Source organism: Hyperolius riggenbachi, chromosome 10 (genome assembly GCF_040937935.1).
Source record: "Hyperolius riggenbachi isolate aHypRig1 chromosome 10, aHypRig1.pri, whole genome shotgun sequence".
Lineage (NCBI taxonomy): Eukaryota > Metazoa > Chordata > Amphibia > Anura > Hyperoliidae > Hyperolius > Hyperolius riggenbachi.
The window spans coordinates 219,233,778-219,251,417 of NC_090655.1; positions in this window are offsets into that span (position 1 = coordinate 219,233,778).

Below are 17,640 nucleotides of genomic sequence, written 5' to 3' on the forward strand. Positions count from 1 at the left end.
TTTATGCGAATAGAAGGGGAGTCAGCTGATCTGCCAAGTCAGCTGACTCCAATAGTACTTCGGAATGGCTGAGTGGCTGGGGCGGCGCTGCGGAGCAACTTTGTATATATAGTACCAGACTGTCAGTTGCTCCGTGTCTGCTGTTGCCAATGCTAACGTGTGAGCGATCAGACCTTAGTCAGATCCCAAAGTGTGCTAGAACCAGCCGGAGCTGGGGATCCACACTTAGCCAGATTCTGTTGATAGCTTAAAGTACTAATTACATTGTATTATCTGTTATGACCTTCTGCTTCCTTTGACTATTCTCCTGCTTGCTGACTCTGTACCTCTGCCCATCTGATTCACGTTGCCGACTCTGCCTGAACTCAACTCTGAATCAGTCTTCTGCCTTTGTACCTTATCTGTCCGTACGTTGCCTACTCTGCTTGTCTGACCACTCTATCCTCGCCAGTGGGCCTAGCCACTGGTGAGGGATCTGTAGCATTCACCTGCCCCTCAGGTGAAGCTCTATTGCAGCACTGTCTGTAACACCTGCTCCTCAGGTGTCCAATAGCTGCAGTATAGTCTTAATCACCTGCTCTTCAGGGCATCACCCTTTGCAGCACTGTCTGTTACACCTGGTCCTCAGGTGTCCACTGGCTGCAGTACTGTCTTAATCACCTGCTCCTCAGGTGATCATCCTTGGTAGCATTGCCTGTAGCACCTGCTCCTCAGGTGTCCATTAGCTGCAGTACAGCCTGACTCGCCTGCTCCTCAGGTGATCCTTGGCTGCAGTATTGTCTGAAGTCACCCGCTCCTCGGGAGACCTCCTCTTCCTCATTACTGTTGCACCAAACACTACTCACATTGGTAGTCCTGTGTCTGGCTATACTAGCATTATTAGTGATTCTGCAGATCACCACAGAATCAGGTATAGCATCTGTATTATTGGTGATACTGCAGATCACCAATAATCAGAAAATCTGTTTAGCTGATACCAATCGTTACAGAACAGCAGACCAAACAATATGGACGCACTGCACAGCCAAGTTGAAGTCCTGATCACCACGGTGAACAATCTCACTGGGATGATTAATACCCAATAGACTCAAATCACACAACTGTCTGGGACAGTACGGATACTTCAAACGGCTGTTGAAAGTGCGATCCCCTCCAGTCACGGACCTTCGCATGGCCGTACCCGAGAAGTACTCAGGGCATAGATCTGACTTTCAAAGCTTTAGGAATCGTGTGCTATCTTATTTTGAGTTGAGGCCTAACTTGTCAGGTTCAGAGCTCCAGAGGGTAACATTTATAAAGACTCTCTTGTCAGGAGATTCGCAAACATGGGCGTATAGTCTTCATTCTGAGCATGTGGCACTATCCTCAGTTCAGGAATTTTTTAAGGCCATGGCCATTATATATGATGAACCGGATATTTCGATCACTGCTGAGAGGAAAGTCAAGGCTCTCAGGCAGGGTCGTAATCCGGTGGAGGTTTATGCGGCAGAGTTTAGAAAGTGGGCTGTGTCAGCTAGATGGGGAACATATGCATTGCTAGACTGTTTCCTGTCAGGGTTGTGTGATGCAGTCTCTGATTTGATGTTAGGGCATCCTGAGCCCAAATCCATTGATGAAGCAATTTCTCTGGCTGTGCGGGTAGATCGCCGCTTACGCTATCAGAAACAGACCCGTGGTAGGAATGCAGTAAGATCTATCTCCTACGCCTCCTCTCCACCCTCGTCATCGCCAGACGAGCCGATGCAAATCGGACACTCTAGGCTGACGCAAGTGGAAAACAAAACAAACACAGAACATTTATATTGCGCTTTTCTCCTGGCGGACTCAAAGCGCCAGAGCTGCAGCCACTAGGACGCGCTCTATAGGCGGTAGCAGTGTTAGGGAGACTTGCCCAAGATCTCCTACTGAAAAGGTGCTGACTTACTGAACAGGCAGAGCCAAGATTCGAACCCAGGTCTCCTGTGTCAGAGGCAGAGCCCTTAACCATTACACTATCCAGCCACTACAAAAAGAATTGCAGAAGGTCAGAAAGGCTCTGTTTATACTGCTCTGAGGAGGGTCACATTGTCCAGAATTGTCCTAAGAAGTCGGGAAACGCTGCCGCCTAGGTGTAGTCAGAGGTAATACCCTAGGCGAGCAGTCTTTACCTCTAAACAATAATCGTTTACTCCTTCCTTGTTCCATTACCTGGGAAGGTCAGACCACACTCACAGAAGCTTTTGTGGACTCCGGCTCTGCAGCCAATTTTATAGACTATGACTTTGTAAAAAAAATTGGGGATTCCCTTACGCCCTTTAGACCGACAGATATTGGTCACAGCGGCAGATGACTCTCCCTTGCAGTGTAGACAGCCTCTTTCTCAGACCCCCTTGTTATTATGTAGTATAGGGGTGCTACACAAAGAGAAATTACAGTTCTTTGTCCTGCAAATGGCAACCTCTACCATTATCCTTGGTATGCCCTGGTTGCAACTCCACTCCCCTCAGATAGACTGGGCTTCAGGTCAGCTACAGAGCTGGTCAACCCATTGTCATTATCATTGTTTGGAGAGAGTTGCTGTTTGCGCCACCAAGGTACAGGTCAAAGGGGTGCCAGTGCAGTACGCTAAATTTGCTGATGTGTTCTGTCCGAAGTCTGCAGATAAACTCCCAATGTCCCACCCCACCGGAGTTTTGATTGTCCCATAGACAGTGGCGTCCCTACCATGGGGCGGCCAGGAGCGCTCCGCTCCAGGTGTCAGCTCCAGGGGGGGTGTCATCAAGGCCTCCCCAGAAGCCTTGATGACACAGGAGGGGAAGCAGCGCTGAAGGAGGGGTGGCAGCGTCGGCGGGGAGGGGGGAAATACCCCCCCACATCTCCCTCACCTGGGTCCCCTCCTTCGGCGCTTCCACTCCACGGGCGCCGGCAACGGACACTGACCCTCAGTTTACCCGAGCAGGGCTACGGGAAGATGGCCGCCGACGCCCGCACTGGAGACAAAAATAGACGGCAAGATGGCCGCCGACGCCATCTTGCCGTCTATTTTTGTCTCCAGTGCGGGCTTCGGCGGGCATCTTCCCGTAGCCCTGCACTGATGACGCAGCAGGAGACGGCGCGGGACATTCAAGAGGAGCTGCGGAGAGAGAGGCTGCCTGGGATTCGGAAGAGAGGTTTCATCTGCAGGTAAGTGAATGTTTTTTTTTTTCTTTTACAGGTGCACCGGCCCGGCCACCCACCGCTGCTGCCCACCTACCCACCTATCCACCGCTGCTGCCCACCTACCCACCGCTGCTGCCCACCTACCCAGCAGGCTACCCACCACTGCTGCCCACCTACCCACCGCTGCTGCCCACCTACCCACCACTGCTGCCCACCTACCCACCGCTGCTGCCCACCTACCCACCACTGCTGCCCACCTACCCACCACTGCTGCCCACCTACCCACCGCTGCTGCCCACCTACCCACCACTGCTGCCCACCTACCCACCACTGCTGCCCACCTACCCACCAGGCTACCCAGCAGGCTACCCACCACTGCTGCCCACCTACCCACCACTGCTGCCCACCTACCCACCACTGCTGCCCACCTACCCACCGCAGCTGCCCACCTACCCACCACTGCTGCCCACCTACCCACCAGACTACCCAGCAGGCTACCCACCACTGCTGCCCACCTACCCACCACTGCTGCCCACCAACCCACCGCTGCTGCCCACCTACCCACCACTGCTGCCCACCTACCCACCAGGCTACCCAGCAGGCTACCCACCACTGCTGCCCACCTACCCACCACTGCTGCCCACCTACCCACCACTGCTGCCCACCTACCCAGCAGGCTACCCACCACTGCTGCCCACCTACCCACCACTGCTGCCCACCTACCCACCGCTGCTGCCCACCTACCCACCACTGCTGCCTACCTACCCACCAGGCTACCCAGCAGGCTACCCACCACTGCTGCCCACCTACCCACCGCTCCTGCCCACCTACCCACCGCTGCTGCCCACCTACCCACCACTGCTGCCCACCTACCCACCACTGCTGCCCACCTACCCACCAGGTTACCCAGCAGGCTACCCACCACTGCTGCCCACCTACCCACCACTGCTGCCCACCTACCCACCACTGCTGCCCACCTACCCACCAGGCTACTCAGCAGGCTACCCACCACTGCTGCCCACCTACCCACCACTGCTGCCCACCTACCCACCACTGCTACCCAGCAGGCTGCCCACCTACCCACCAGGCTACCCACCACTGCTGCCCACCTACCCTTCACTGCTACCCACCTACGCACCACTGCTGCCCACCTATGCACCACTGCTGCCCACCTACCCACCAGGCTACCCAGCAGGCTGCCCACCTACCCACCAGGCTACCCAGCAGGCTGCCCACCTACCCACCACTGCTGCCCACCTACCCACCACTGCTACCCAGCAGGCTGCCCACCTACCCACCAGGCTACCCAGCAGGCTGGCCACCTACTCACCACTGCTGCCCCCCTACCCACCAGGCTACCCACCTACCCACCATGCTACCCACCTACCCACCACTGCTGCCCACCTACCCACCAGGCTGCCCACCTACCCACCAGGCTACCCAGCAGGCTGCCCACCTACCCACCACTGCTGCCCCCCTACCCACCACTGCTACCCAGCAGGCTGCCCACCTACCCACTAGGCAATCAGGCTGCTCACCCTTCACGACCTACCCACCAGGCTATCAGCTTGCCAACACTCAAATCTGCTACCGATATTGTGTATTTTGTGGTCAGATCTGCTACCGACATTGTGTATTTTGTGGTCAGATTAACTGCCGACATTGTGTATTTTGTGGTCAGTTTAACTACCGTCATTGTGTATTTTGTGGTCAGTTTAACTACCGTCATTGTGTATTTTGTGGTCAGTTTAACTACCGATATTGTGTATTTTGTGGTGAAATCTGGTGCTGACATTGTGTATGTTCTGGTCAAATGTGCCGCAAGATTGAATGATTTTTTTCTGGTCAAATCTGCCGACATGATTGAATGTATTTTCTTGTGAAATCTGCTCACATAACGTGTAATGTCTGGTGAAATGTTCTCGCATTACGTGTATTTTATGTTGAAAGCTTCTGACATTTTGTGTATTTTCTGGAGAAAAGCTGCGCAATGATGTGAATTTTCTGGAGAAAGGTTGACTAAAACTTGGGTGCACTTTTCAATTAGCTCCGCCCCATCCGGTCATAGCCACACCCATTTTTTGCCGCGGCGCGCTTTGCGCGCCGCAGGTGGTGTACCGTGGGTGGGGGGTGTCTTTCAATACCTAGCACTGGGTGTCAAATGCCCTAGGTACGCCACTGCCCATAGAATTAAGATCTGGTTGTATGCCCCCTAGAGGTCATCTTTATAATTTGTCAGGGCCTGAGAAGCTGGCAATGCAGGAGTACATTAAAGGGATACTTAAAGAGAACCCGAGGTGGCTTTGTATAACGTTAGTGGGGCACAGAGGCTGGTTGGGCACACTAACACCAGCCTCTGTTGCCCCATGGTGTGTGTCAAAGACCCCCCTGCTCGCCGCTATCCTTCCCGCAGTGCTGGCGACACGCAGCGCGTCGCCAGCACAATGTTTACTCTAGCGCTGTCTGTCAGCGCCGCTCCCCCGCCTCCTCCGCATCGCCGCTACCCGCCCTCGTCCCTTCCCTCCAATCAGCGTGAGGGAAGGGACGAGGGCGGGTAGCGGCGATGCGGAGGAGGCGGCGGAGCGGCGCTGACAGACAGCGCTAGGGTAAACATTGTGCTGGCGACACGCTGCGTGTTAGTGTGCCCAACCAGCCTCTGTGCCCCACTAACGTTATACAAAGCCACCTCGGGTTCTCTTTAAGTCAAAAATAAAAAATGATTTTTACTCACCTGGGGCATGCCTCAGCCCCCTGAAGCTGTATGGTGCCCTCGCAGCCTGGCTCTGATCCTCCTGTCCCTGCCGGCGGCTACTTCCGTGTTCGGCGACAGCCGCTGACAGGCTGGGAACGCGAGTGATTCTCCGCGTTCCCAGCCGCTATAACACCCTCTGTGGTGCTATAGCGTATATAGCGTATTGCAATAAAATGTATATAGGACAGACAAGTAACCAACTTAGAAAGAGGGTGCAACAACACCTATTAAATATTTCGTTAGCGAATAGGGATCATTTAAATCATAAAAAACTTACAAGTGTTGCCTCACACTTCCTGTTCCATCATCAGGGGAGAACAGCAGGCTTACATGTTGCTGTCCTGGAAAGCATAAGGATCGGTTCCAGAGGGGGTGATTTAACCAAGCGTTTGCTTCAAAGAGAACTAAGATGGATCTACCAAATGGGGAGTAGAGCCCCCAGAGGTCTAAATGAGGAATTCTCCTTTAAATCATTTCTTGGGTAAGTATACATTATATATTAATTATCACGTTGGGCATTTTTAGTATATGCACATTATATATATTTATTCACTTATCTTTGGTCACAATGAAATATATGGATTTGCGGGGGCCACCATGAAATATACACATAATTCTGACTTTTATATGCATGGGTTAATTGCTGCGAAGGTAAGCGCGGATTATTTATTTTGATGGGATTCTTCACCTGCATGGGTGAGATGTTGGTGGTCCTTGGTGAGTGGACCACTCTCACCTTTTTTACTTGCACATTTGATTTCACATGTGTGGTGGCATGTATACCACAGGCACATATACATGTATTTACATTGGATAGGTAGGCCTGGGATGATCCTAGGTAAGGGATCGAACAGACCTAATGGGATTTCACTACACTTTTCACATTTGATATTATAATTATCATCACATTATTATGCCCACAATATATATAACATCTCAAAGATCTCTCTTGAAGTGTTTGGCCCTTCTCTTTGGTGCCCAGCTTTATGTTTTTTGAGTAGAATACCTTGTTTTTGACAATTTTTTGTATCTAGATCCTCTGGAGCCTAAGAAGTATGCTCACGACCATCTCAACATATGATGGATTGATGATTACTATTGCTTGGATACCCATAGAAGAATGCCTGGTGAACACTCCCCTGTCAAACACTTTCTCTGCAGCTCAAAACTTTTGAAGATATTATCAAGTGACACTGTGATCAGTGCCTCTTATTTATGCAGTGTATGGACGCTGGAGTCATGTGCCCACTGCATATCTCCGTTATTTTATACATATATTCTCTGACAGCGTTCCCCTTATCTTGCAGTGGTAACAGCAATGTATTCCGTGTAAAACTACTGTGCCTTATATGTACATAGATCCTTGTTTAAATGTAATATTATGTTATATTGTATTGGCTTTCTTGTATATTTTGTCAAAACGTTTTTTTTAAATATTTGTTTGGGCAGTATGGGCATAGTACCTACTCAATGTACCTTTAAATACCTGTTTTTGCGTATTGAGGATCTTTCAGATAGGCTGCACAGGCGCATTAGGGAACATACAGTTCCGGATTGCGCTCCAGAAGTAAGGGAACACGTATTTCCGTGTCTCCCATTGGCTACCCAAGACGTTGTGCGTACATAGCGGCATCCCCGCCTCCTTGTGCGTTCCATCTCGATTACGGATGGTACGCGCATGCGGCTTGTTGCTCGCACACGTCATGCCACCTCCCATCTACGCACACCATACAGAACAGGCTTACCTCCGCACATTCCGCGCCCTTTCCTGCCCACTCTAATTTAGCCGCCCAATCGGCGGGCTTCTTTCTCCGCGATTTTTAGCTCTTAAGCAACTGGGTACCCACAATGCACTGCTCCTGAGGAAGTGGTCTTTTTTGAACCACGCCACGCGTGGAGCGTTTTGTGTGTCTCCCTCCACCCTTACTTTATGGCTGCCTCCAAACGTCACCCCGGGTCATGTATGTATACTCCATTATATACAGGTAACTCCTGATCCTTATATGCACTGTTTGACATCATATATTTGCAATCTCTCATGGTCCATGAGCATATTGTCATTTTCAGCACTATCCTGATTCTCCTTTCACCTTTGCACTAAAAGGGGTTTTTACTTATGGTTTTGTCACTTGTAACATTCAGAGTCCCTACCCAGACCCGGGTCATATACTCTATGGTGGGCTCAATTCCATGAGCCCATTTTGAGTCAATCATCCCTTGGTAGCCATAGGGGTTTATTTGTTACAAAGGAGGTGAGGCATTTGTGATTTCTTTTCCACATAATACTGTATTGTGGTCAATTGCTAAGGTTGGCATTTGTTTTAGATGTTTTTATGATGTTTATACAGAATGTTCAATAAAGCTTTGTTATACTCATAACTGGTGGTGCAGCATTTATGCAGGATTGCTTTCCACTATTGTCTCTATGAAATTCTGCTCTTAAATCCTGCGGCTAGCACACCGTATATGTATAAATTCAATAATTGGAGTGCGGACACAGACACATTTTTCTCTACAGTATATGCAGCCAGGTGTTGTGAGAAAATGCGGAAAAGCCGCCGCGAGTACTCAGAGTAAGGCGGCTGATTCCGCGTTCAACATGGCAGCTGGCACGCATGGACCTGCATCCACTAGCCTGACGGAGCGTGGAGAAACCGCCGCATGCCCAGTGAACAAGTTGGCGGATTCCACGTCCGACGCGGCGGTTTGCACGCATGGGCCTACCACTACCAGTATGGCGTAACGCGGGGAAACCGCCGCATGCTCTGACAGCGGTGCGGCTGGCCCCACGTTCAAACCTAGAGATGCATTACAACACATGTCTGGTGTGGCTGGGACTGATAGTCCACACAGGGTCAGAAGGACGCGCGCGGTGAGAGGCAGAGCCTTTATGGCAGTCAGAAGGGTGTCAGCTGATCTAGCCGATCAGCTGACAATTCTATCAGGTTTCATTGGTCCAGCACTTAGGGGAGGCGCTGGAGAGCGCTGGTGTATATATACTGGGTGCTGGTCATTTCTCTGGTGTCTGGCATTGCGATCACTATGTGGTAGCACTCAGACCTTGTCAGTATCTGTGATATTATCTGTGTTATTATTTAGACCAGTTCCTGGGTGTTGATGATCAAGGACCTCACACCTCAGTCTAGGGAAAACTGTATATTATCTGTGTTATTATTAGACCAGTTTCCAGGGTGTTGATGATCAAGGAGCTCACACCCCAGACTAGGCATTGTTGATTATTTAATTATGACCTTCTGCTTTCCTGACTATTCTTCTGATCTCTGATTAGGTACTTCGCTATATCTGATACTCTGTTGCCGAACTCTGCTTGTCTTAGGATTCCGCAGCCGTCTCCTGTCTCTGTCCCTGATCTGTCTGTCTGTTGCCGACCCGGCTTGTCCGACCTCGAGAGCTATCTCCTCAGTCAAGAGATAGCTCACAGACCTGGGGGTGACACCCATCCTTGGTGTCACTCACACTCTGTCCTTCCTACTCCTAGCCTGACCCTCCCTCGGGAGAGTCTCAGGCTTGCGGAAGGAACGTGTTACTGTGCAGTACTCCTTACTGCTGTGCACCTGCTCCACAGGTGCAATCCTCAAAGTATTTCTGTTGCACCAAACACTCTCTTTACCCAGGTGTCCAGAGGTTAGAGATATATCTGATTATCGGTGATACTGCAGATCATCAATAATCGGGTATATATCTGTATTCTCGGTGATACTGCAGATCACCGGTAATCAGACCCTCTCTGTGTTACACCGATCGTTACAGAACGCCAGACCAAAAAATGCAAATGGACGCACACACCGACCATCTGGGCGCACTTACCACTTCGGTGGATACCATCAACCAAGTGCTGGGTAATCACCGGGCATTAATTGACGCTTTGTCCGGGTCTTTGCAAACCCTCCAGACGGCTGTGGATGAAGTGTGATCTCCTCCTAGCACAGACATACGCATGCCTGTACCTGAAAAATTTTTTGGTCACAGATCTGATTTCCGAAATTTTAGGAATAGATTGTTATCATACTTTGAGTTGAGACCTAGATCTTCAGGAACTATGGCCCAAAGGGTCACATTTATTAAGACTTTGTTATCAGGCGATTCTCAGACCTGGGCGTACAGTCTACCCGCTGGAGACTTAGCCCTAACCTCTGTAGATGAATTTTTTAAAGCCATGGCAATAATTTACGACGATCCAGACATTGCCTCGACTTCTGAGCGGAAGCTCAAGTTGTTACGTCAAGGCAAGAGTCCGGTCGAGGAGTATGCTGCTGAATTCAGAAGGTGGTCAGTATCAGCAAGGTAGGGCACCTTTGCCCTGTTAGATTGTTTCTTATCAGGGTTGTCAGATGAGGTCTCTGATCTTATGTTGGGTCAGCCTGAACCTAAGACCATTGATGAGGCCATTTCATCGGCCATCAGGATCGACCGTAGGCTACGCTATCAGAAACAGACCCGAGGTAGAGACCATGTAAGGATGATGTCCTATGCTGCGCCTCCTGTAACTCCACCTCCTGTTTCACCTCCACCCGAATCAATGCAGATTGGTCGGTCAAAGTTGTCCCAAGTGGAGCGGATACGCAGGATTTCAGAGCAGTTATGTCTTTATTGTGCAGAGGGGGGTCATAGAGTACAGAATTCCCCCAGAGAAATCGGGAAACGCTATTGCCTAGGAGTAGTTGGGGGTACCCTAGGCGTACAACTTTTACCCCTAGATGATAAAAGGTTGCTTCTTCCTTGTACGATTACATGGGAAGATAAATCTGAAGTCACTGAGGCCTTCATTGATTCGGGCTCAGCGGCTAATTTTATGGATTATGAATTTGCTAAGAAATTGGGTATTCCGCTCACCCCGGTAACACACCACCTATCCAAGTTACGGCAGTGGATGATTTCCCCCTGCAACGTAACCGCCCTCTGTCTCAGACACCAGAGGTGGGAGTCACTATAGGGGTGCTGCATACGGAGAAGTTTTTTTTTTGTGTGTTACACATGACAACCTCCACTATCATCCTTGGCATGCCTTGGTTACACCTTCACTCCCCTCAGATTAATTGGGCCACTGGTCAGCTAACAAGCTGGTCAGCCCATTGCTTTCATCAATGTTTAGTGAGGGTAACCTTGGGTCAGACCAAGATTCATGTGGAGGGAGTACCAGAACAATATTCTGAATTTTCAGATGTGTTTTGTCCCAAAGCTGCAGAGAAACTACCTCCACATCGCCCTTTCGATTGCTCCATCGACCTCCGATCTGGTTGTATGCCCCCTAGAGGTCATCTCTACAATTTGTCTGGGCCAGAAAAAGTGGCCATGTGAGAGTACATCCGTGAAAACTTGGCTAAGGGTTTCATTCGCCCTTCCCGGTCGCCTGCCGGAGCAGGTTTCTTTTTTGTAAAGAAAAAAGACGAAGGCCTTCGACCATGCATTGATTACCGGGGCCTGAATAAATTCACAGTGAAAAATCGCTATCCATTGCCTTTGATAGACGATTTATTCACTCAGGTCACCAATGCTAAGATTTTCTCGAAATTGGATTTGCGGGGTGCATACAACCTGGTGCGGATCAGAGAGGGCGATGAGTGGAAGACGGCCTTTAACACACCCGATGGGCATTACGAGTACCTGGTGATGCCCTTCGGGTTGTGTAACGCCCCGGCCGTCTTTCAGGAACTCATTAATGAAGTATTTAGGGAGGTGTTGGGTAAATTTGTTCTGGTATATCTGGATGATATACTAATCTTCTCAGATAACCTCTCTGAGCACAGGGCTCATGTCAAATTTGTGCTGCATAAGTTAAGACAGAACATGCTTTATGCTAAATTGGAGAAATTCATTTTTAAGGTAACATCTGTCACTTTTCTGGGGTACATAATTTCCACCTCGGGCCTTTCTATGGATCCTGTCAAAGTCTCTGCTGTCCTGGAGTGGCCTCAGCCAGTGGTACTGAAATCTCTCCAGAGATTTTTAGGATTCGCTAATTACTATAGAAGGTTCATAAAGGGGTACTCCACAGTCATAGCACCACTCACCAGTCTTACTAAGAAAGGGGCAGATTAGTATGTGCAAAAAGCAAACCCTCCCGTCTGGCACCTGTGGGAACGTTGCAACCTTTGCCCACCCCGAATGAACCATGGACCCATTTGTCCATGGATTTTGTGGGTGAGCTTCCGAGGTCTGAGGGCATGTCGGTCATTTGGGTGGTAGTCGACCGTTTCAGTAAAATGGCCCACTTTGTGCGCCTGAAAGGACTCCCCTCAGCCCAGGAGTTGGCCGATCTTTTCATCATCCACATTTTCCGGCTACATGGCATTCCGGAAAACGTTGTGTCAGATCGGGGAGTCCAATTTGTTTCTAAATTTTGGAGGGCATTTTGTCATCAAATGGGCATGGAACTGTCATTTTCGTTGGGCTACCACCCACAGACCAATGGTCAGACTGAGAGAATTAATCAGTCGTTGGAACAGTTTCTAAGGTGTTATGTTGCGGACGCGCAAAATGATTGGGTCAAGTTCTTGCCGTTTGTAGAATTTGCGCACAATAATTTGAAAAGCTCTTCCTCTGGATTTTCTCCGTTTCAGGTGGTAACTGGAAAGTTGCCTAAGTTCTCCCCACTGCCAGTAGCTTCCACTCTGTTTCCAGCTTTGGAGGCTTGGCAAAAGTCATTTAAGAACATTTGGGGGATCGTGAAAAATAATTTGGAGAAGGCTTTTCAAAGTCAGAAAGGTCAAGCTGACAAGAAACGCTCCTTAGAGTGGAAGTTCCGGCCAGGAGACTTGGTCTGGGTGTCCACACGTCATTTGAAACAGCCCTCGCCCAAGTTAGGACCCAGATTTGTGGGCCCTTTTCCAGTGACCAGGAAGATCAACAATGTTACTTATGCCATTGATCTTCCTGCCAGCATGCGTGGTGTAAGATCCTTTCATGTGTCCCTGCCTAAACCAGCAGTTCATGTAGGTTCCACTCCTTCTCCTCCTGTGATGATAGATGACCAACCTGAGTACGAAGTAGAAAAGATTTTAGACTCACGTGTTGTACAGAACTCAGTGCAGTATCTAGTTCACTGGAAAGGGTATGGTATTGAGGAGAGAACATGGGTAACTGAGTGTCGCATGCATGCGGATAAATTAAGGAGGGAATTCCACGCTTTGTATCCTGAGAAACCGGGTAGGAGCTGTCCGGAGTCCACTCCTCAGGGGGGGGGGGGGGGGTACTGTGAGAAAACGCGGAAAAGCTGCCGCGAGTACTCAGAGTAAGGCAGCTGATTCCGCGTTCAACATGGCAGCTGGCGCGCATGGGCCTGCATCCACTAGCCTGACAGAGCGTGGAGAAACCGCCGCATGCCCAGTGAACAAGGCGGCGGATTCCGCGTCCGACGTGGCGGTTTGCACGCATGGGGTTACCACTAGCAGTATGGTGGAACGCGGGGAAACCGCCGCATGCTCTGACAGCGGTAGAGTTGGGCCGAACCTCCGATTTTAGGTTCGCGAACCCTGTTCGCGAACTTCCGCGAAAGGTTCGGTTCGCGAAAAGGTTCGCGAACCGCCATAGACTTCAATGGGGAGGCGAACTTTCAAAGTTTAAAAAAATTCTATCAACTGGAAAAATGATAGAAAACATATTTAAAAAGCTCTAATACCTGGAGCCACACCTAATTGAGTGAAATACACATCACTGCTGGAGAAGTCACCCTCCCTCCCTCAAGCAAGGTCCTTTATACCATTTGCCTACCTACACTAATTAGTTATGGGACAGCTGCTACACACTCTGCTAGGGAGATTTTAATTCCTCCCTCCTTCTACCCTTCTACCCTTCTACCCATTCCCTCCTCCCGGAGGGAGGAGTGTCTCTTCTGCCAGGGAATTATACTATTTTAAAAAACAGTATACATCATACCATAGCTGGTACATCATACCATAGCTGGGAATACATACATGAGTATACATCATACCATAGCTGGGAATTGAACCCAGATCTCACTGTGTGGTGGACACGTCACCCTTAGCACTGTACCACTACAGAAGTAAGTGAAGCTAGCCTAAAATTTAACATTTATGCTCAATGCAATAGAACCATTAGGTTGCTTAAAGGAGAACTGTAGTGAGAGGTATATGGAGGCTGCCATATTGATTTCCTTTTAAGCTATACCAGTTGCCTGGCAGCCCTGCTGATCTATTTGGCTGCAGTAGTGTGAATCACACCAGAAACAAGCATGCAGCTAATCTTGTCAGATCTTACAAAAATGTCAAACACCAGATCATACCATAGCTGGGAATCAAACCCAAATCTCACTGTGTGGTGGGCACGTCACCCTAAGCACTGTACCACTACAGAAGTAAGTGAAGCTAGCCTAAAATTTAACATTTATGCTCAATGCAATAGAACCATTAGGTTGCTTAAAGGAGAACTGTAGTGAGAGGTATATGGAGGCTGCCATATTGATTTCCTTTTAAGCTATACCAGTTGCCTGGCAGCCCTGCTGATCTATTTGGCTGCAGTAGTGTGAATCACACCAGAAACAAGCATGCAGCTAATTTTTCCTTTTAAAATAATACCAGTTGCCTGAATTGCCTGCTGATCCTGTGTCTCTAATACTTTTAGCCACAGCCCCTGAACAAGCATGCAGATCAGGTGCTCTGACTGAAGTCAGACTGGATTAGCTGCATGCTTGTTTCAGGGTGTGATTCAGCCACTATTGCAGTCACAAAGATCAGCTGGACTGCCAGGCAACTGGTATTGTTTACAGGAAACAGCCATATCACTCTCAGTTAAGGTTCCCTTTAAAGGAGAACTGTAGTGAAAGGTATATGGAGGCTACCATATTGATTTCCTTTTAAGCAATACCAGTTACCTGGCTATCCTGCAGATCCTCTGCCTCCAATACTTTTAGCCCTAGACCCTGAACAAGCATGCAGCAGATCTGGTGTTTGACATTTTTGTAAGATCTGACAAGATTAGCTGCATGCTTGTTTCTGGTGTGATTCACACTACTGCAGCCAAATAGATCAGCAGGGCTGCCAGGCAACTGGTATAGCTTAAAAGGAAATCAATATGGCAGCCTCCATATACCTCTCACTACAGTTCTCCTTTAAGCAACCTAATGGTTCTATTGCATTGAGCATAAATGTTAAATTTTAGGCTAGCTTCACTTACTTCTGTAGTGGTACAGTGCTTAGGGTGACGTGTCCACCACACAGTGAGATCTGGGTTCGATTCCCAGCTATGGTATGATGTATACTCATGTATGTATTCCCAGCTATGGTATGATGTACCAGCTATGGTATGATGCATACTCATGTATGTATTCCCAGCTATGGTATGATGTACCAGCTATGGTATGATGTATACTGGTTTTTAAAATAGTATAATTCCCTGGCAGAAGAGACCCTCCTCCCTCCGGTAGGTAGAAGGGGAGGAGGGAGGAATTAAAATCTCCCTAGCAGAGTGTGTACCAGCTGTCCCATAATTAATTAGTGTAGGCAGACAACTGAGTCAAATGGTATAAAGGACCTAGCTTGAAGGGAGGGTGAGAGGGTTCTCTAGCACTGAAAGCAGTGTGTTTGACAATAACATGTCTGCTGACAGTGAAATGGAGGCTAAAAATGTTGCTCAATACAGCATTATGGGGCGAATCGAACTTCCGCAAAAGTTCGCCTGATGCAGGCGAACGCGAACCCCCAAAGTTCGCCTGGAACCGTTCGCAGGCGAACCGTTCGGCCCAACTCTAGACAGCGGTGCGGCTGGCCCTGCGTTCAAACCTAGAGATGCATTACAACACATGTCTGGTGTGGCTTGGACTGATAGTCCACACAGGTTCAGAAGGACGCGCACGCGCACTGAGAGGCAGAGCCTTTATGGCAGTCATAAGGGTGTCAGCTGATCTAGCCAATCAGCTGACAATTCTATCAGGTTTCATTGGTCCAGCACTGGTGTATATATACTGGGTGCTGGTCATTTCTCTGGTGTCTGGCATTGCGATCACTACGTGGTAGCACTCAGACCTTGTCAGTATCTGTTGTATTATCTGTGTTATTATTTAGACCAGTTCCTGGGTGTTGATGATCAAGGACCTCACACTTCAGTCTAGGGAAAACTGTATATTATCTGTGTTATTATTAGACCAGTTTCCAGGGTGTTGATGATCAAGGAGCTCACACCCCAGACTAGGCATTGTTGATTATTTGTTATGACCTTCTGCTTTCCTGACTACTCTTCTGATCTCTGATTAGGTACTTCACTATATCTGATACTCTGTTGCCGAACTCTGCTTGTCTTAGGATTCCGCATCTGTCTCCTGTCTCTGTCCCTGATCTGTCTGTCTGTTGCCGACCCGGCTTGTCCGACCTCGAGAGCTATCTCCTCAGTCAAGAGATAGCTCACAGACCTGGGGGTGACACCCATCCTTGGTGTCACTCACACTCTGTCCTTCCTACTCCTAGCCTGACCCTCCCTCGGGAGAGTCTCAGGCTTGCGGAAGGAACGTGTTACTGTGCAGTACTCCTTACTGCTGTGCACCTGCTCCACAGGTGCAGTCCTCAAAGTATTTCTGTTGCACCAAACACTCTCTTTACCCAGGTGTCCAGAGGTTAGAGATATATCTGATTATCGGTGATACTGCAGATCATCAATAATCGGGTGTATATCTGTATTCTCGGTGATACTGCAGATCACCGGTAATCAGACCCTCTCTGTGTTACACCGATCGTTACAGGTGTATAGGTGCCCCCAGTATATGTAGCCAGGTGTATAGGTCTCCCCAGTATATGCAGCCAGGTGTATAGGTGCCCCCAGGAAGGGAGGAAGCCAGTGAAAGGGAGCTGGTGGCAAAGTGGCGGAGAAGGGGGGAAGTCTCCCCCCCCCTTCCCTCACCTTGGGGCTCCCTTTCCTGGCTCTCCCTTCCGGATTAATGTGTCTCCTCCGAAGGCGCAGCGACTGACAGCGGGCTGGGAGGACTTACCGCTGTCCTTCCAGCCGGCAGAGGGAGCTGTGATCTGTGCGCCGCTAGTCTGGTCTTGAGTAGACCAGACTTGTGGCACACAGATCACAGCTCTCTCCAGCGTCTGCGTAACAGCGGTAAGTCCTCCCCGCCCGCTGTCAGCCGCTGCGCCATCGGAGGAGACACATTAATCCGGAAGGGAGAGCCAGGAAAGGGAGCCCCAAGGTGAGGGAAGGGGGGGGGGGGAGACTACCCCCTTCTCCGCCACTTTGCCACCAGCTCCCTTTCACTGGCTGCCTCCCTTCCTACACCAATAGTCAGTCCGCCCCTGCATCTGACCCCCCAGCCAGCCAGGACACTGAGGGGTCATAGCGGGATTGCCCTCCCAAATCGGGTCAGTCCCAACAAAAACGGTTGGGGACTATGAATCTGTTCAATCCAATGTGATGTACCAGATGTAAACTTTATATGTTCATCTAACTGTACACAGTGCCTAGACTACATATATGTATTGCCATTCAGACCTTTTTTGGCTGGAGGTGGTTTTTAACATCTCGATACTGTGAATTAAAATCCGTAATAAAGAACAGTTGATATTTAGATTTGGTATCAGCATTTCCTTGTTTTCTCCATAGATCATTTATTTCCTTTTTTTCAAGTAATAACGATCCAAGATTTGCTGGCACACCATTGCAAATAATCAAAGATGCTTTTATTCCATCACAGAATGCACAACATGACAATTGTTTCGGGGCCACGGAGGGTCCCCTTCATCAGATACAGTGCAGACATAAAAATCAGATACAGTGCAGAC